Source organism: Pleurodeles waltl, chromosome 9, assembly GCF_031143425.1.
Source record: "Pleurodeles waltl isolate 20211129_DDA chromosome 9, aPleWal1.hap1.20221129, whole genome shotgun sequence".
Taxonomy (NCBI): Eukaryota; Metazoa; Chordata; class Amphibia; order Caudata; family Salamandridae; genus Pleurodeles; species Pleurodeles waltl.
Genome location: NC_090448.1, coordinates 780,276,823 through 780,298,160, shown reverse-complemented (window position 1 = coordinate 780,298,160; position 21,338 = coordinate 780,276,823). Strand labels below are relative to the sequence as shown.

At 45.0% G+C, this 21,338-nt stretch overlaps 1 protein-coding gene across 1 annotated transcript in view; it reads left to right on the top strand.

Moving 5' to 3' along the window:
• LOC138259971 (uncharacterized) overlaps positions 1-21,338 on the top strand; it is a 601,590-nt gene that overhangs the window by 506,249 nt on the left and 74,003 nt on the right. The window lies entirely within an intron of this gene.

Sequence of the window (21,338 nt, the reverse complement as noted above, 5' to 3'; positions counted from 1 at the left end):
TTTGGATGGGTGAATATTAGTATAAATGGCGTTGACATTCTTCAGAGCCCCGATGTTGAAAGAAAGTGCCTGTTTTTGACATGGTAACCCCCCTCTTTTTCCCTGGTATCTGATGCAATTTGGCAGAAGTACACTGGGTTCTTGCTAACCCTAGTGTCGGATCTCTTTCCCCCAAACTGTACAATTCTTCCCCAACTGGCAAGACCTTTAGCACCCTTGTAAGCCCTTAGTAAATGCCACCCTAGTACTTAGGGCATAGGTACTGAAGAGGGTCCATAAGGGCTGCATCATGTATTGTGCCACCCTAAGGGTTCCCCTCACTGCGCGCATGCAAGCTGCCATTGCAAGCTGCGTGAAATCGTGCAGACAAAAGTGAAAACACAACATGGCATACCCCTGTGTGCCATGCCTATTTGTACTGCATGCAATACATATAAGTAAGCCACCCCTACAGGATTACACCTCTACCAGCAGGGTGGCTAGTGAATCTGCATACCAAGGCCAGGAACTTCAAAGACTCTGCCACCTTTGATATGCGACCCCGGCTTCTCCCAGATCTGGGAGATGCCATCCCCTGCCCATTTGGCACTAGGACAGATGGGAAATTAGTTATACAGTACGCGTGTTGCACCTAAGGTGAGCAGCTTGATGTGCTCCACGAAAAAAAGGCTCCTCCATCTTGTTTTTGGTGGAATTAGGAAAAGGGTTATGCCCACAATAGTGTGTGTAGTGACCGCAAGATTAAGTAGGCCCCCCTTCACTCCCCTTAATACCCCTAAATGTAGTATTTAGGTGGCCCCCTGACACCAGGAACTGAGATTCATCTGCCTATAGAAGAAAGGACAAAGAAGAGCCCACAACACGAGAACTGAGAACTTCACCACCACTTGGCTCAAAACTCTGCTTGTGGCTGGACCTCGACAATTGCATGGACATGGCTCGTCAAGAAAGCTGTCTCACCTCCCAAAGCCATGGAGGAGTGACCCACAACTTCACCTTGCCAGCAACAACATCTTCAGAGCTGAGGAGCTGCTTCCCTGCATTCTGCAGGAGCCAAAAAGAGCGAGAGCCTTTGCCAGTGGCACACCGCCGGACAGAGCAGCACTGCACACGAGCGCCCCACCTTGAGTACCAGTGAACTGACAGTGCCCCTGAGGTACAGAGATTCTCAGGAGCTGAGCCCCTCTTTGGATTTGGCTGGACTGGTCCCCCAGCCCCTGCCTGCAGGACAGCAGAAACCACAAGAGCTTTGGACCCAACACCAGAAAGCACCACTGCACCGGAGCCCCACAGCCTAAGTAGAGGTGGATCATTGGTGTCAACAGGGCCCAGAGACTCCAGAGCTGAACGCCTCAATAGATTTGGCCAGGCTTGTCTCCATGCCTGCAGCCTCTGTTTGCAGGACAGCAGGAACCGCGAGATCCTCCCGCAGCGCGGGCCGCCATGCACTGGCCTCCCAGACCCTGCTTGCAGCCTCTTTTCGCCAGGACCGTTTCCCATTGACTTAAACAAGACACCCACTGCTGAAATGCACCTCTGCACCCGGATACCCTAGGGCGGTACTGAGGTGACCTGTTGGTGCAGCCTTGGACCTTGTCCTGTACTTATCTTGAATCCTGAAGAACAGCCCTGTAAATCATTGACAAGTACCTGTATGCAGTGTATGTTTCTTTCCGAAAGGATAACCTTACCGATTTAAAGCTACAAATGCAAGTGTATTTGTGTATCCTTCAAAAAAGTGATAACTCGAAAAGTACTTACCCAATTACAAGTTCTTTCTGTTAAAATATATATAAAAAATTATTTTTCTTAATTGGTGTGGATCTCGTTCTTGAGTGTGTGCATCTTTTATTGACTCTGTATGCAACAAATGTCTAACACTACCCTATGATAAGCCTAAGGCTGACTGACCACACTACCACAAATAGAGCACCTGGGATTGTTAAAGCAAGCCCTTGTCCACTTACAAGGAATATCTGGACTCTTTACACAGCATACCTGTTTTTGGTATGCTATCAAAAAGAACCAGCTTCCTACACCCAAAAGCTGGAATCTTGGTAAACTGGGTTCTGGCAGAGAAAATATTCATCTCAAGGGGGACTAGGAAGGGATTGAAACTGTCAACACTGTTCTCAATGGTCATTGAGCTGTTAGCTCATGCAATCAAGGGACATAAAAGGTATTGACTTCAGAGGGTGCAATAATAGAGAGAAACCTCATATGTTTTTGGCCCACTTAAGTAAAGCGGTTGAAAACATACTCAAGGATATAGCACCATTTATAATGAAGGATTACTCCCTGAAGTTCCTTGAGTATGCCTCACCATCACTACATAGACACTGTATGGAGTCAATTTCCCTCCCTGAAGAGAAGACATAAACAGAGCTGGAGCAGGATGATTAACTGAATTAAAATGAGGTTGATCCCAAAACTGCTGATTTCCAGGCCCTACCAATTCCAATAGAACAAGCAATCATGGAAAACTTTTAAAGGGCTGCTCTCACATTTGAGGCAACTGGCTGCAAAAGGGTGGGTGGTTGTTTCTAGCTGTGAAAACCTATTACAGAGCAAAACAACTCACAGTAAAAGGGGAATGAACACAGATGTTCCAGGACACACTGGATGCATATCGATAGGGTGGTAGGAGGAAGGATTTTGTGTTGATGTTATGTGGCTCCCTAAACCAATGAAACCACAAAAATTATACTATAGTCAGATTATTCGAACAGTGTTAATGGTATGGGATTAATTTGAATTGAAGCAATGGCTGGCGACACTTCCTTCACTCACACCTATCTACAATAGAGGCCTTACACAGCATGAAAGGAAAATGAGTATAAAGCCTGGCAAAGTGGAGATTGCAGAAGGTTATCAGACCTGTATGAACACCAAAAAATAAGAACATTTAAAAACAGCAAAAAACTATACAATGTGGATGAAACCAAAATATATCATCAACAATGACACTGAGTATCCTACCCATAAAACAAAATATTGGCCACAAGAGAGTTAACGGAATTTGAAAAATGGGATACAACTGCGAATCAAATAGTAACTAAACTTTAAGTTTCTGGTAGAAGGCCCTGCCAAGCACAGGTTGGAATATGTGGAAATGGAAGAAAGAACTAAGTAGGAAAATCACTGAACAAGAGAAGTCATACTGTTGGAGAGGTAATACACATTTTAACAAATCCATTCTTCACAGAGAAGCCAGGATTGAGTTAATGAGATACTGGTACTTAGCCTTGTATAAACTGAAGAAAAAAGCTAACAGGTTAAAAGTCATCATCTAAAAGTTTGCTTTCCCAAGATTGCCCTCATCAGCTTTTAGAACAAAGGCAGTTGTATTTTTAAAAAAAGTGTTTTTGATCCCAGGTTTTGCAATTCTTGTAAGTGGTGGTCATTTCTCTGTGTGCACTTTACATATGCTACTTTCCACCAAACTTCAGAGTGGTATGGGGGGAAAGTGGAGTGAAAAGCATTGGTGTACATGGAATTTTATGCATTTGTGAATAGTAGATAACATTTTAAATTCAGCAATGAGCCATTTATCTACAAAGCTCATGATCTTCCTGAAGAAACGAATGGCTGGAAAAAAAGCGAAAGTAAGGAACGGAAATTAGAAATAGGTGGCATGTTTTCTTTTATTGCATAGTAAGTTTATTTACAAAATGAATATACCATTACGTAATCAGACTCTTCTAGTAGTGGTTTTTATTGTACAAAAACTAGCAATATCAAAGGAATCAACTGAGCTGTGGTTCTAGATTTTTTTTTTCCAGTGCTTTTTGACTGCATAAATTCATGAGGTATAATCTAGTGATTAGAAAAAGTAGAACTGATTCTGCATCGTAGGATCTCGTCATTGATAGTCATAGATCTTGAAACATTTTGTGCTGCCTCTGAGGACCCCTTCTTCAATATATATAAACTAAAAATCCAGGAAAATATCTGCATAGAGTTCATCAGTGGAAGTCATTTTCTGTGTAAAGTCAGGGGTAGACCTTTCAGACATGTATTTTCCTGGAGAATGCTGGAGGAGAATAGCAGATTGTATATCCTAAAAAGGGCCTTTTTGGACTTTTGCAATACATTGTGATAGAAAAGGCTGCCTAATACTAGATAGAGCATAGAAAGGAAAAGACAGCCTAGCCTATAAGCACCTGATATGTTAACCCTGGGAAGTTTAGAAAAAGGATCAATACCTTTAATGACCCCAGAGAGACCCTATCCTAGATGCGCTGTAGTGTCAGTTTGCCTGAGAGTGTCTGTTCTTTTTTCCGGCTCATTAATGCAACATCTCAGAATACCTCTGGCATTTTTTCTTCACTAGAATTTTGATTTAAAAAAAAACCTTCTCAGAACTTTAAAAGGATTTTTACTTGACATTTGAAGACTTCTTTTGTCAAGTACTTTTGATTTTTCAGGAATTCTGAAGAGATTTTCTCTCAGAATGCCTGCTCTCTTCATAAAGAGAGCAGGCATGGTATTGTATTGTATTGTAATAGTATGTATATAGCGCGTACTACCCCTGACGAGGCGTCTAAGCACTTTTTGGCGAGTAGCACGCTATTCCGGAACCCCAAAGGAATTAGTGGTGGATTAACATAGCGAAATATGAGTATATTTTTTGTATTAGTATGAGTTATTTTGAGCCGCAGATATGTGTAACATGTCTCATGTAACATGTCTTCGATGCAGATAACATGCCGACTGACACAAAAGACCACTTGCTAAGAATGGACAAAGTCCTTGAACTTATTAAAGCCAAGAATGAAGACCTAGAGGCACGCTCCAGGCGCAATACTCTTCGGATCACTGGCATCCCAGAGTCATCAGCGATAACCAGGATGGAGGACTTCGTTGAGACACTGCTTATGGACACCTTAGCAAAGGATCTATGTGCAGTTTTCATTGTGGAGCACGCCCACCGCTTATTGGGCCCACTGCCTCTCCCTGGGACCCCGCCTCGCTCTATAGTTGTTTGCTTCCTGAATTATAGGGATCGAGACACTGTTCTACGGCGGGCCTGGGAGCACTGCCAATACAATATCAGGGCTGTAACATTTCCTTTTAGCTCTGCACCAAGGCACCTGTGGGATTTCTAGTACTTACCTCTGGTGATTTTCTACTTCCCCAGCCCCTGGGATCCTAACACACTTACCTTGGTTGGGCGCCTCCATTCTTGTACCACTTTCTTAGTATGTGGCCCTTTTATGCTTTTCCTGGTCATTGCTAAGTGTATGTTTTTGTGTGTTGATATCTCCAGGTGGATATATACCAGTGTTAGTATAGCTTTAGTGTTGTGATAAAGAAACCTTGATGTTCGATGGCATATGTTGCTGCAGATACACATGTTTGGCACAGTCCGCTGCCTGGTGTTGGGCTCGGAGTATTACAAGTTGTTTTTCTTCGAAGAAGTCTTTTTGGTCACGGGACCGAAGGACTCCTCCCTCTTTGGCTCCATTGCGCATGGGCGTCGACTCCATCTTAGATTGTTTTTTTCCGCTGTCGGGTTCGGACGTATTCCTTTTCGCTCCGTGTTTCGGTTCGGAAAGTTAGTCAGAATCTCGGAAGAAAGCGTCGGTATTGTTCCGTTCGGTATCGGGATAGTTAGGTACATCGACACCGATCATCGGAAGACTTTGGGGCAGTTTCGATCCCCCATCGGGGCCTGGTCGGCCCGACCGCGTGCGACATCGAAGCCGATGGAACGGACCCCGTTTCGTTTCTGCCCAAAATGTCACAGTAAGTATCCTTATACAGATCAGCACTTGGTCTGTAACTTGTGCTTGTCCCCCGAGCACAAGGAGGATACCTGTGAAGCCTGTCGAGCCTTCCGGTCCAGAAAAACACTCCGGGACCGAAGAGCCAGGCGTCACCAAATGGCGTCCACGTCGACAAAACAACGTTTCGACGACGAAGAGGAAACATTCTCGGTTCCGGAATCAGAATCCGGAGACTCCGACGTCGAACAACAGCAACAAACTGTGAGTAAGACGTCGAAAAGTAAATCCATCGACAAACCGAAAGCCCAGGGGACGCCACTGCCAACAGGCCATGGCTCGACCCATAAATCAGGCGACCCGTCGAAGGGGCCGAAAAAGGGCACGCCCATAGCGAAGACACCCGACTCCGGTCGAGGGACCGCCATGGAGCAACCTCGGAGCCGAGAAAGCGGCTCCGAGAGACAAAAACAAGATACCAGCACCGAAAAACATCGGCACCGAGAATCCATGCCGAAAGGAACAAAAATTCTGTCGGTGCCGAAACCGAAAAAAGATTCTCTCTCGGCGCCGAAAAATACCACACCTTCATCCTACTCAGAGGAACAAGGACTAAGTGGCCAAATGCACAAATTTGGACAAGAGCTCCAAAGTGTAGAATCGGACTACACACAAAAGAGACTGTGCATCCAGCAAGATACAGGGAAGATATCAACCCTTCCCCCAATCATGAGGAAAAGAAGGATCGGACTTCCAAAGGATGACACACAACCACAAGCCAAAGTGGTTAAAAAAGTCACGCCTCCGCCCTCTCCTCCACAGGCATCGCCGGCACAAACACCGCCACAAATGCACTCACCAGCGCAAACTACCATAAGTCATGACGATCAGGATCAAGACGCCTGGGACCTGTATGACACCCCAGTGCCGGACAATGATCCCGAGTCATACCCCACAAAGCCGTCACCGCCAGAGGACAGTACCTCATACTCGCAACTGGTGGCTAGGGCTGCAGACTTCCACAATGTCCAACTGCATTCCGATCCTATAGAGGATGATTTCTTATTTAACACCCTCTCGGCTACACATAGCCAATATCAATGTCTCCCAATGCTACCAGGGATGTTACGGCACGCGAAACAAATTTTTGAGGAGCCCGTAAAATCAAGAGCCATCACCCCAAGGGTGGATAAGAAATACAAACCACCACCCACAGACCCAGTGTTTATTACTTCGCAGTTACCACCCGACTCTGTGGTAGTAGGGGCAGCTCGCAAAAGAGCAAATTCACATACATCTGGCGACGCCCCACCTCCGGACAAAGAAAGCCGAAAATTTGACGTGGCAGGGAAAAGAGTGGCGTCACAGGCAGCCAACCAGTGGCGCATCGCAAATTCACAAGCGCTGCTGGCCAGATATGACCGCGCACACTGGGACGAGATGCAACTTCTCGTAGACCATCTTCCCCAGGAATACCAAAAAAGGGCGCAGCAAATAGTGGAAGAGGGACAAACGATCTCAAACAATCAAATCCGCTCTTCACTAGACGCAGCCGATACTGCAGCAAGAACAGTCAACACTGCTGTCACCATAAGGAGACACGCTTGGCTACGCACTTCAGGCTTCAAACCTGAAATCCAGCAGGCTGTCCTTAATATGCCCTTCAACGAGAAACAACTGTTTGGCTCGGAAGTGGATACAGCCATTGAAAAACTTAAAAAGGACACAGACACGGCCAAAGCCATGGGCGCACTCTACTCCCCGCAGAGCAGAGGCTCTTTCAGAAAAACTCCATTTAGAGGGGGGTTTCGTGGCCAACCCACAGACACCACCAGCCAACAATCAAGAACCACACCATATCAGGGTTCCTTCCAAAGGGGTGGTTCCAGGGGATATCGGGGGGGTCAATTCCCAAGGAGTAGGGGAAGATTCCAGACTCCAAAAACACCTCCACCTAAACAGTGATTTTCAAGTCACGCAACCCCTTCACTCAACACCAGTGGGGGGAAGACTAAGCCAATTCTACCAATCTTGGCAACAGATTACAACAGACAATTGGGTATTAGCAATAATCCAACATGGCTATTGCATAGAATTCCACAACTTCCCACCAAACATCCCCCCCAAAACACGCAAAATGTCACAACATCATTTAGAACTTTTAGGACTAGAAGTTCAAGCACTACTGCAAAAGGATGCAATAGAATTAGTACCAGTACAACAAAAAAACACAGGAGTTTACTCCCTGTACTTTCTAATCCCAAAAAGAAACGAAACATTGAGACCATTATTAGATCTCAGGACACTAAATACCTACATCATATCGGACCATTTTCACATGGTCACACTACAAGACATCATTCCACTGCTCAAACAGCAAGATTACATGACCACATTAGACCTAAAGGATGCGTACTTTCATATACCAATACACCCTTCTCACAGAAAGTACCTACGGTTCGTATTCAAAGGAATACATTACCAATTCAAGGTGTTGCCATTCGGAATAACAACTGCACCAAGAGTGTTCACAAAATGTCTAGCAGTAGTAGCAGCACACATCAGGAGACAACAGATACATGTGTTCCCTTACCTAGACGACTGGCTAATCAAAACCAACACAGTAAAAAAATGCGCAAACGACACCACCTTTGTCATACAAACCCTTCACAAACTGGGGTTTTCCATCAACTACACAAAATCACACCTAGAACCGTGTCAAACACAACAATATCTAGGAGCAACCATCAACACATCAAAAGGAATTGCCACTCCAAGTCCACAAAGAGTGCAGGCATTCCACAAGCTAATAAGTACTATGTTTCCAAACCAAAAGATACAAGCAAAATTTGCGCTAAAACTTCTAGGCATGATGTCATAATGCATAGCCATTGTCCCAAACGCAAGACTACACATGCGACCCTTACAACAGTGTCTAGCATCACAATGGTCACAGGCACAGGGTCAACTTCAAAATCTGGTGTTGGTAGACCGCCAAACATACCTCTCGCTTCTATGGTGGAACAGCAAAAATTTAAACAAAGGGCGGACGTTTCAGGACCCAGTGCCTCAATACGTTATAACAACAGATGCTTCCATGACAGGGTGGGGAGCACACCTCAATCACCACAGCATTCAAGGACAATGGGATATACACGAAACAAAACTTCATATCAATTACCTAGAACTGTTGGCAGTATTTCTAGCGTTAAAAGCCTTCCAACCCATAATAACACACAAATACATTCTTGTCAAAACAGACAACATGACAACAATGTATTATCTAAACAAACAAGGAGGAACACACTCAACACAATTGTGCCTCCTAACACAAAAAATTTGGCAGTGGGCGATTCACAACAACATTCGCCTAATAGCACAATTTATTCCAGGAATACAAAACCAACTAGCAGACAACCTTTCGCGAGACCACCAACAAGTCCACGAATGGGAAATTCACCCCCAAGTTCTGAACAAGTACTTTCAAATTTGGGGAACACCCCAGATAGATTTGTTCGCAACAAGAGAAAACTCAAAATGCCAAAACTTCGCATCCAGGTACCCACACCGCGAATCACAAGGCAATGCTCTATGGATGAATTGGTCAGGGATATTTGCGTACGCTTTTCCCCCTCTCCTTCCATATCTAGTAAACAAGTTGAGTCAAAACCAACTCAAACTCATACTGATAGCACCCACATGGGCAAGACAACCTTGGTATACAACTCTACTAGACCTTTCACTAGTACCGCATGTCAAACTACCCAACAGGCCAGATCTGTTAACACAACACAAACAACAGATCAGACATCCAAACCCAGCATCATTGAATCTGGCAATTTGGCTCCTGAAATCCTAGAATTCGGACACTTGGACCTCACACAAGAATGCATGGAGGTCATAAAACAAGCTAGAAAACCTTCCACTAGACACTGCTATGCATCTAAGTGGAAAAGATTTGTTTACTACTGCCATGCCAATCAAATACAACCAGTACATGCCTCTACTAAAGACATAGTAGGATACTTACTACATTTGCAAAAAGCAAATCTCGCTTTTTCATCTATAAAAATACACCTCGCAGCTATATCTGCTTACCTACAAACTACTCATTCATCGTCTCTATTTAGAATACCAGTTATTAAAGCATTCATGGAAGGGCTAAAAAGAATTATACCACCAAGAACACCACCAGTTCCTTCATGGAACCTTAACATCGTCTTAACAAGACTCATGGGTCCCCCTTTCGAACCCATGCATTCCTGTGAAATGCAATATCTAACCTGGAAGGTCGCATTTCTCATTGCAATCACATCCCTCAGAAGAGTAAGTGAAATACAGGCATTTACCATACAAGAACCATTTATTCAAATACACAACAATAAAATAGTTCTAAGAACAAATCCAAAATTTCTGCCAAAAGTAATCTCACCATTCCATTTAAATCAAACGGTAGAATTGCCAGTGTTCTTCCCACAACCAAATTCTGTGGCTGAAAGGGCACTACATACATTAGACATCAAAAGAGCACTAATGTATTACATTGACAGAACAAAGCTAATCAGGAAAACAAAACAACTGTTCATAGCTTTTCAAAAACCACACATAGGAAATCCAATCTCTAAACAAGGCATTGCTAGATGGATAGTCAGATGCATTCAAACATGCTATCTTAAAGCCAAAAGAGAATTGCCTATTACACCAAAGGCACACTCAACCAGAAAGAAAGGTGCTACAATGGCCTTTCTAGGAAACATTCCTATGAGCGAAATATGTAAGGCTGCAACCTGGTCTACGCCTCATACGTTTACTAAACACTACTGTGTAGACGTACTAAATGCACAACAAGCTACAGTGGGCCAAGCTGTACTAAGAACATTATTCCAAACTACTTCAACTCCTACAGGCTAAACCACCGCTTTTAGGGGAGGTAACTGCTTTATAGTCTATGCCAAACATGTGTATCTGCAGCAACATATGCCATCGAACTGAAAATGTCACTTACCCAGTGTACATCTGTTCGTGGCATTAGTCGCTGCAGATTCACATGTACCCTCCCACCTCCCCGGGAAGCCTGTAGCCGTTTAGAAGTAGATCATGAACCTTAAACATCTGAACATTTGTAAATAATTATTAGAAACTCTTATCATACATACATATTCACTCCATTGCATGGGCACTATTTATACCAAACATCTCCATCCTCACCCTCTGCGGGGAAAACAATCTAAGATGGAGTCGACGCCCATGCGCAATGGAGCCAAAGAGGGAGGAGTCCTTCGGTCCCGTGACCAAAAAGACTTCTTCGAAGAAAAACAACTTGTAATACTCCGAGCCCAACACCAGGCAGCGGACTGTGCCAAACATGTGAATCTGCAGCGACTAATGCCACGAACAGATGTACACTGGGTAAGTGACATTTTCATTTTGTGACACCTGGTGTGGTTCTTTCTTGTGAATGGTTACTGACTGACTATTGTGGTATTGAAAGTGCTTTACACTGCTCCTAGATAAGCTTTAGCTGCTCACCACATCTACCCCCAGAGAGTTTTTGCTATCTGGATACCTAAACACTATCACTAAGGGTTGCTTGAACTCAGTATCAGGTGCCACACCATAGGTGTACACCATAAACTGAGCCAACCTCCTACAAACCCATTTTGTGGTATAGACATATTATAGTTGCAGATTCCTTACCGGCCCACCCATCCACCCCGTTCTGCGAACATTTTTCTAAGGACAGGCACTCCTCTTTCAGGCCCTTAGTTTTGGCGCACCAGTAGTCCGTGTTCTTCATGGCTCTGCACTTCTGGCGAGGAAAGTCATGCAAAGGAACTGATGTCAGCATGCCAGTGTGGTGTGAATATAGGACCTGCAACATCATATCCGGTGCTGATGATGCCAATGACTGACGCACAGCCAATTACGCCACCTGACAGCACTCAGGGGTACTGCTCAGGAAGTTCTACAGATCAAGCTGACGCTTGGGGGAAATTCACAGGTAAGGCATCTGCAACTGGAATATTTCTCTACCAGATAAGGCATTACCGAAGGTAAGTAACTTGTTCATCAGTTCCCTTCTTCCACACCTTCAACCCAGATCTGGAGCTCAATCTACAGAGTTGAGTTTTGCTCACAAGAAAACATTTTTTAGCAGTGCTGTGTCTCCTCCTGAATGGTTGGGCTTTAATTCTGTAGTGACTTTGAGGGACAGATGCTTATCACTGATCTGCACTCAATATGCCTTTGATGTGTTGGTTCAGACTGCGACTCCCAGTTAAGCAAATTCTGTCAGAAAATGTAAGGCCAGGGTCGTGAAATGTGGTAGTCTTCTTTCTGGGCATGTTCTAGATCATACTTGACACATTCTTCCAGTGGTAAGAGAAGAAAATAAAAGAATCACTCCAGCGGTAAGTCACCTCGTAGATCTCTGCCTCCAGAAATTGGTTCCTCTGAAGCCAGCTGACTCCACTCCGAGCAGCTCCTCTTCAGACTTTTCCTCTGAGCTGCCCCAATCTCCTATTCAACCCACCTCTGCACTACAGGCTCCAGTCTTCCCCAACTTCCCAGCTCCAGGCTCAGATATGGCAGCATTTCTTAATTCCATGCTTTTTTTTTTTTGTCAACTAGAGCATTGCCTCCACTCATCGCACCTTCTGGTCCCATGGCAACGTACATACTTCCAGTGTTCCTGACCAGAAGCCAGTAGTCTCATTCTCACCAGGACCGAACTGGCTCACCCTTCTTTTGAACCGGCACTTCAGTATGGTGTGCCATATCTACCACCACCAAGGCTGCCACCACCCCAACTCCCAACACCATCGGATCGAGTCTCTGAATACGTGCCAAAGCTAACGTTGAGAAGAGAGTTGCAGAGGATATAAGAGGAGGAAGATTACAAGCAAATGATTCATGACATTTTTGGATCTGATTCTAACCATGTATGCCTTGTGCAATGATAACGCCACCAGACTGGGCAAGTATTTTTAAGTCGGTGAGCTGGACACTTCCCTGGAAATGGAAATGAGTTGCCTGCAGGACCTCCCGTGCCAGAGGTGATGTCTTTTCAGTCAGTGGTTAAAAAGATGGATGATGGACTGGAGTTGCAGCTTCTGAAAGTGTAGGTTAAATCTAATGTGCTTACAGAAGCACTTCTCCTGGCAGTTCCTAAAGCAGAACCCTTACTGCCCTTTAATGAAGTACCCCTAGGCCCAGTGCTGGTGGTGTGAGAGAAACCGGACTATGTTTGGCATTAAATAGATGGGTGGCTCGCCCCTTCCTTCCTGCCATGGGAAATTCACCTTTCCTTTCCTCTCACCCTTCGCCATAAAGTCTGATCATACAGGCATCGTATTCATTGGGACATTCTGCTGGGACCTTTCCTACTATCCCTTTGGATAGAGAGTCAAAAGTTTTAGAAGCTTGAAGGAAAACGACCTTCTTTATTAGGGCATTAACTTGAAGTCCCTGAATGCCAACTGCCTTCTAGCACGCTACACTCATTCCCAGTGGGATATGGCTCAGATGGTAGTGCCTCATGTGCTGGAAGACATGAAGTCACATTTTCAAAAGGTAGGACAGAATGGCCAGAATGTGTCCTCTCCAAGTATGCATGGCTATGTGCGTCATATTTCTCCTTCTATATCTGAGCTAACTTGAAAAATGTGGAAACGAATTAAATGGACATGATGTTTTAAGGAAATGAGCTTGTAAGGGCTGATCTAAACTGAGTATTTTACCACTGTTATGTCTTACTGACAGGCTTCGATTGAGTGCCTCTCATCAAAAATGATTTATAGTTAGTGGATCTTCCCTTTGACAGGACACGCCTGTTTAGGGATAAGGCAGATTCAGCAGGAGGGTGCTTTAAAATCAATAAGGCAACAGCCTGTTCCTTGGAACTGATTGCCAGCTCCCACCAGCTTTTACTGCCAATTTCGATACCCTACCAGCCACAATCTGAGCAACAGCGGCAATGCTGGTCAAGCAGTATAGCGAAAGAGCCCGAGGAAGGGGCTAAGAATCTGTCTAGTGACCCTCCTTCTCCCCTGCACCACATGGCAAGCAGACCTAGCACACTTCCCCTACCCATCTGGAGCTTGTGGGAGTGCCAGTGGCCTCCTTTCTACTGGCCTGGCAGGCCATTACTTCAGGCCAGTGGAAAACAAAACAAAGTTGCTATGCGTACAGGTTTGCACCTCCTATATATGAGTATAGTATATTAGGGAAAACAATGTCCATATGTCGCAGATAGTGCTGCCGATGGTGCCAAACCAGTAAGCACCCAACCACCTCGGGTGCAGTTGTCGTTTGAAGGATCAATCAACACGTCGAGATTTAATATGGTTGTACCATGGCACATAGCATACACATGATCCACCATATGGAGTATGCTTGGAACCTCATGATAACTAGATTCCCTGTTTATCGTCCAGTGATTTGATTGTATTCCTTTTTTGTATATCCACTTTATAGCCTTGAGAAAGCCTTGTTGACGAAAAATGTGTTGGCTGTTGTATCTCTGGATTCATGATGCATTGGATGAATAAAACCTTTACCATATAATTACTTGTAGTCTGAACTGTGATTGTTACAGCACAACAAGGAATGGACTGTTAGGACTATTGTTGTGTGCCTTGGTACAACAATATTGAACTTCAGACCAGTGGGTCCTGCAGATAATAGAAAGGGATGACAGCTTTTCATTGTTTCAGGCTCCACACCCATTCAACAAGCAAGGAGGAGTATGGTCTTACCTTCTTTGTCCGGGGCACTGAGACTGTGGTCTTGAGTTTACCACCAAGCAATCAGGTAAACCTTCAGTCATCTAGCAGGGTCTCTGAATGTCAGGGCCAACAGCCTGAGTTGTCGTACCTTGTCAATCACGATTGGCGACTTCTGCCAGAGGTAGTCCAGGACATCTTTGCCCAGTGGGGCACTCTTCGGGTGGACCGGTTAGCCTCCTTGGAAGCAGCTCACTGGCAGCAATTATGTGCTCTCCAGTATCCAGTGAGGTGAGATTTGGGGGATGCATTTCAGTTGAAATGGAAATCTGCTCCATTGCACGTTTCCCCTATACACTTGATTCTCCAGTTTCTGAGAAAAATTCGCCAAGACCGGACCCCAATCATTTTCATAGGCCCAGATTTGCCATCTAGGGTGTAACATTCGGTGATTTTACGTATATACCCTTCTCAAGCTACCATTCAGACTAGATCTTATCTCCCAGTCGGAGGGAATGGCTCTGCACCCCAATATCGAAGGCCTCCACCTACATGCCTGGAGATTGAGTGGGGACAGGTGAACTCCTTTCAGTTGCAGCCAGAGATAGTAGATGTCATATTGTCCAGGAAGGGGGAAGCAGTTCTGAAGCCGACTCTGTCCCGATGGATAGTCGTTAGGGTTAAGATATGCTACACTCTGGCCAAGAAAAAACCTCCAGAAGGGGTCAGAGCTCATTCCACCACCTCCAAATTGACGACTACTTTGTTTGCTTGGGGAATACTGATAGCAGAGATATGGAAAGCAACAACATGGGCATCTCTGTACAACTTTACTAAGCATTACGGCTAGGATTGTGAAGTATATAGGGACAGCTACTTTGTGAGTTCCGCCCTGCAAGATTTCGTAGTCTAACCGTCCATCAACCCTCTTCCTTGGCTGGGGATTGCTTTGGAATCTATTTACTCTTGAAAATTCTGTTGGTAGAAGTATCCATCAGAAGAAAAAGTTACTCCCTGTGGTAACAATATTTCTTGTGGATATTCTACCTGCATATTCCTCATCACCCATCTGCCCCCCTGTTTGATAGCTATGTTATACGGAAAGTTAATATGATTCTACTGTGCCTTTGGTACTGCACAACCTTACCAATGCCCCTCTGTCTACTCACCTCCTAGACTGGAAAAAAGAATGGATGGAAATCAACGTCTCTGTTCCGGGGGGATGATATATGGCTTCATTGACATAATCTCACGCCACTTTCTGCATCAATACATGGCTAGCAGCCCTTAACAGCGACATGAGAGCTTTGAAATTTCCGGGTCCAGTCTTGGATTATTCCACAGGTGAGAAACCTGCAGGTAGATAGAATATCCACCAGAAAAATCATTAATCCTAGTAAGTAACTTTTTCTTCAGAACACTGAATTTGGGATTATTCTTAATAAGGCGTCGTACATAACGCTTTCTTTTGTGCTTACATTTGGAAACCAGAAATTAAAAGAAAATGTTCTTTTTGGTGTTCCTGCACTTACTCCAAACAAATACATTTCCTCGTTTGCACATCAAGATTTAGGATTCAAATTAAATTGATTCATGGGAATGTGCAGTATTTCTGCCTGGGTTTGGCTGGCATACAAAGCAACCTACCAACCCCAGGGCATTATGGAAAGCTAGACATCCAAGGGAGTATAGGGTGGTGTGGCTTGAGTAAAATCCATTACTTTTTCTTACCCACTATGTCCTGCAAATGTCAAACATTTGCGTAAAGTCACAAATGTGCCTCATATTTCTGTGTGGGAAAGTTCTAGAATGTGTTGGTATCAGCAACAGTCCTATCTCCCAGGGATCCCCCACTTCTCCTGATTAAAACTTGTAACCCACTTCTTTGGGTAGGTTCTTGTAACCCACTTCTTTGGGTGGGCTCCCACCCACAAGAAAGACCCAAGAAACACACTGGAAATATGACTATTTTTCTGCTGAATTTCAATAATTCTGGATATGTATGTAGCTGCAATATTTGGGCCGAGAATACAGCTGCATCCTGGGAAACCTACCAATCCCAGACATTTTTGAAAACATGAACCTAATGGACTCAGTGGTGGTATGGCTTGTGTGATGACCATCACATTTTCTTACTCAAGGTGCACTTCAAATGCCAAAGTGTGTGTGATACTGGATAGGAACAGATGAGGCCCGTGACCATGTCAAGTCTATAATGTCATTGTAGCCTCCGGATGGTCATAGTTTTGGTCCATTCTTGTCACAGGCAGTAGACCCATCCACACGTATGATATCATTTTCATTGTGAGAAGTATGGGAACTCTGGGTAGTAAGAATTTTATCATTTGCTGTTTATTCCTAAGTATTTGTCACATAAATGTGTGAAAAATGAATTTTTGTCCTCCGTACTTTGATATATGCATTCTGCGTAGATTATGCAAGGATCCATGCAAGCCTCACCACTATGGATCTCAAGTTTTTTGGTACGACACCCTGGATTGGTGTGGTTCTCTGAGTGTCATCTGAGCCAGAACCTAGATACTAGCACTATTTCTCATGAAAACAGCAAAGGAAAAAAGGATTCCCCCGACAAAGGTTTTATGTGGACAAGACATTCCACAGCCACCTGGACTCCCAGTGCTGTCTAGTTTTCAGAAATGTCTTGAGATAGGTTTCCCAAGGTGCTGGCTACCCAGGACCAAAATACTGCAACCCTTATGTGTGCAAAGTAATTTAGTGCAAATGGGTGCACTTTCAGACCTTTGTTCTCTGATACAAAAAGCCACACTCGTATATGCTGGAAGGCTAAATGTTATACCATTCTTCAGCAGCAGATAATTTGAGACTTGAGGTAGGGATGCAAAAACTCCAGTAGAAGTTTGCACATTGAATTTTCCTTTTGTTGTATTGTTTGGCACTTGTTTAGAGAGAAAAACTGCCACTGAACTGGAGTGATTACAGGTGGACTTGAGGGTCAACATGGTTGTGGTTGTAGTATGCTCTATGTGGATAGAGGCAGGATGTAGTGATATGTGTATCTGATTGAGACATCTAGCCTCAGATACCTTACCTTAGAATATTTCCCAGGCATCAGATTGGATCTGGAAACTTTCACAACAAAGTCACTGTTGACGGCAACATCGTCGACAACTACCATCATCACTGTATCGTCGACGAGACCATCAGCGTCAACGATGACATTCTCCACGCTGGGGCCAATTTCGTCTGGGAGGCCCTCTGAGACGTCCAAGACTTCACCGGATGCGTCGTCGACGGCATCACCTCTAGTGACACTTCCATCGTCGACACTGCCATTGTCGACCCTTTAATCGTCGAAGCTCCCATCGATGTCGGCGCCATTGACACTTCCAGTGACGACACCTCCGTCGTCGACGGTTCCTCCGTCTACAGTTCTATCGTCGACGAGCATCAAAATTAGAACCTACCACAAGCCTACCATGACTTTTGCGACAAACATTTCACCTCTTCTTCCAAGTCACCTTTTAGACATGGAGAACTCGTATGATGGAGATCCTTTTGGACAGGCTCATAGTCCCTCGGAGCTCCATGTGAAATATCAGGACGAGGAGGAGGAAGCCGAATACTATGATGATCAGACTCAACAGGTTGAGGGATACCATCGCCAACCCTCTACTCAGAAGTACGCAGAACACCACTATTATAGCAGGCGGTTATGCCTCGTTCACTTATAGAGGATCTTCAGAGCTTTCTAGCGGACTATAAATGCCGCTGTCTGCCACAAACAGAAGTACCACCATCTACTCCGCCAAATACAGCTTCTGTTCCGCTCCCAGACATTCCACCTCCAATGACACCAAGAATGAGGCCACCTCCTCATGCTGTTCCTCCGCCTAGAGATGATCCTTCTACATCGGAGGACGAAACAAGGGAAGAGGGTGAATTACCATCTCAACATGACGAATGGCAGGATTATGTTATCCCTACCCCATCCCCGCCTCAATATCCTACAGCGGACTCCCCTCCCGAAGACGTTGTGGGGGGTTTCACGCGATTATGGAAAGAGCAGCAGAGAGTTTTCATTTACCCATTACAGTAAAGCATTCTGATTGCTTCTTGTATGACTTCAAGGATCAAGCACGAAAATCAATAAGATCAATTCCGATCATTGACCATTTATGGCTGGAGGGTGTCAGGATCATGAAAAATCCTGCTACGGTGCCAGCGGTCCTGCCACGGATTGATAAGAAATACAGGGTTCTGGATGATGCTACTGCATGTCTCACGGGGCATCCTCGGCCAGATTCTGTGATATCACAGGCTGCACAGAGGTGTTCTAAGAATCCAGCAGCCCCTATCTCAGTGCCACCTGACTGGGATGGTTGACGGTTTTCTCATGTCGGGCGTTACGGTACAACAGGCAGATGTGGTCAGATATTAAGCCTTTCCTGGATCTCATCCCTGAGGAGTAGAGGCAAGAAGGGCAGAAGATTTTACAGCAGGGGGAGCGAGCCTCTTCTGAAATCATTGATAATGCCATGGACACAGCCTCAACCAGATTTCGGCAATTGGCAGGCGCTGCTGTTCTGAGACGCCAAGGATGGTTGAAGGCCACTTAATTTCATCCAGAGGTACAAACAAAGGTCTTGGACATGGCATACGACTGAAACATGCTTTTTGGCAAGCATATAGATGAGGCTCTTCTTGCCATTAAAACTGACACTGATACAGCTAAGTCCCTTGGTTCTTTACAATATAGGAAACTGCCTTTCCGAGGGGCAAGGGGCATGGTTCTTTCTCCTACAGAGTATCATGTATCTGTTCTCAGCATTTCCAGCCATACCAACAATACAAACCGTCACAATCGTTTAGACAACCAACTACGGCTGGTTTCTCTAAACAGGGTGTCCATTGAAAATCTTCTCATCAGCCCAGATACACAGGACGTACACAATGACCCTACAGGTGTACCAACTACTCTCCTATCCCAACACCAAGTAGCAGCGAACATAACCAGATATCTGCGCAATTGGAAGTCTATCACCTTGGACAAATGGGTTTTGGACATCGTGGCTTACAGCCACACCCTAGAATTCACTGTCAGACCACCAACCACTCCCCCAAAAGGAGCACATTCCCCTCATCTTCACTTATTGAAAAAGGAAGTCAACAATTACCTTCGCAAACAAACTTTGAGAATGATCACTCTTTCAGACATATTGAACATCCCAAACAGTGGAGAAAATATGACATCTCTGGACCTGGAGGACGCTTATTTTCATATCCCCATCCATCCCAAGCATCGCAGATACCTCCGTTTCACAGTGGCTGGTACTCACTATCAGTTCCGGGTCCTACCCTTCGGACTCAGATCAGCTCCGCGCATATTCACCAAATGTCTGGCACCAGTGGCAGCTGCTCTCAGGCAGCAGGGTCACCAAGTATTTCTATATCTGGATGACTGGCTCCTCAAGGCGCCCATCACACAAGAAACTTTAGCTGCGACAAAAAATTGTATTGCACTTGTCCAAAAAGTAGGTCTCACGCTCAATGTCGAAAAATCCTGCACAACACCCACTCAGAGGATGACTTTTCTCCGAGCTATTCTGGACACGCAGATGAACAAAGCATTCCTTATGGAGGAATGCCAGCATTGTCTAACATCCCTGGCACAAACAATATCAAAAAGAAGGTCTGTTTTCAGTGAGGTCGTACAAATCGCTCCTGGGTATGATATCTTCCACCATCAATCTGGTGCTGCATGCGTGTCTCAAAATGAGGCAGTTACAAGAAGAAGTGCAGGTTCATTGGAACCAATCACAAGGTTCGTTCGAGGATCGCTTTCTGGTAACACCAAGAATGATAAGGACGTTGGGTTGGTGGACTTGCCAGTCTCATCTTTCTCAAGGTCTCACGTTCATTCCGTTAGTCCCACAATTTATCATTACCACAGACGCTTCCATGGATGGTTGGGGATGACATCTCCAAGTCCAGGGAAAATGGTCAGATCGCCAAAGGCTAATGCATATCAACATCCTAGAATTTAAAGCCATTTTCTTCACATTGCAAGCATTCCTTTCGAGGATAGAAGGTTCTCGACTGCTGGTGCGGACAGACAACACAACCAGCATGTATTATATAAACAAACAGGGAGGCACAAAGTACTTAACACTTTCACAAGAAGCCCAGGAACTATGGGACTGGCTTACAAGACACAACATTTCTCTTAGAGCCGAGCATGTCCCAGGGGTGTGCAACGCGCTAGCGGACGCGCTCAGCAGAACCCACAACGATTGTCACGAATGGGAGCTGAATCAAGTTCAGCTAGAGGAAATTTTTGCGACATGGGGGAAGCCAGCTCTAGACCTATTCGCAATGAACAACAATGCCAAATGCCGATTTTACGCAAGTCGGTGTCCCCTACCAGGGTCTTTGGGGGAATGCCCTTTTGATGCGATGGTCTGGGATCTATGCGTACGCTTTTCCTCTCATCCCATTGTGCCCCAGGGTTATAGCCAAGATGAAGAGGGAACCCTGTCACCTAATACTAATCGCTCCCAAATGGCCCAGCAACGCTGGTAACACAGAGCTTCTCCTAATATAGGAAACCGCACCAATACGCCTTCCTCCAATCCCAGTGCTACTTTCAATGCGTCAGGGGCAGAGTCTACATCCGGATCCGATGTCACTATACTTGCATGCATGGCTCCTGAATTCCATGAGTTTCAGTATCTTAAAATAGACCAAGAATGCAGAGATATACTGTCTAACGTTAGAGCAATCAGCACAAACCAAACGTATTGACTCAAATGGAAGAGGTTCTGTTGTTGGTGTCAGCGGCACAACCTAGACCCTTATGAGGCTTCTCCAGAGCAGATTCTACCATTCCTGTTGCTATTGGCAAAATCTG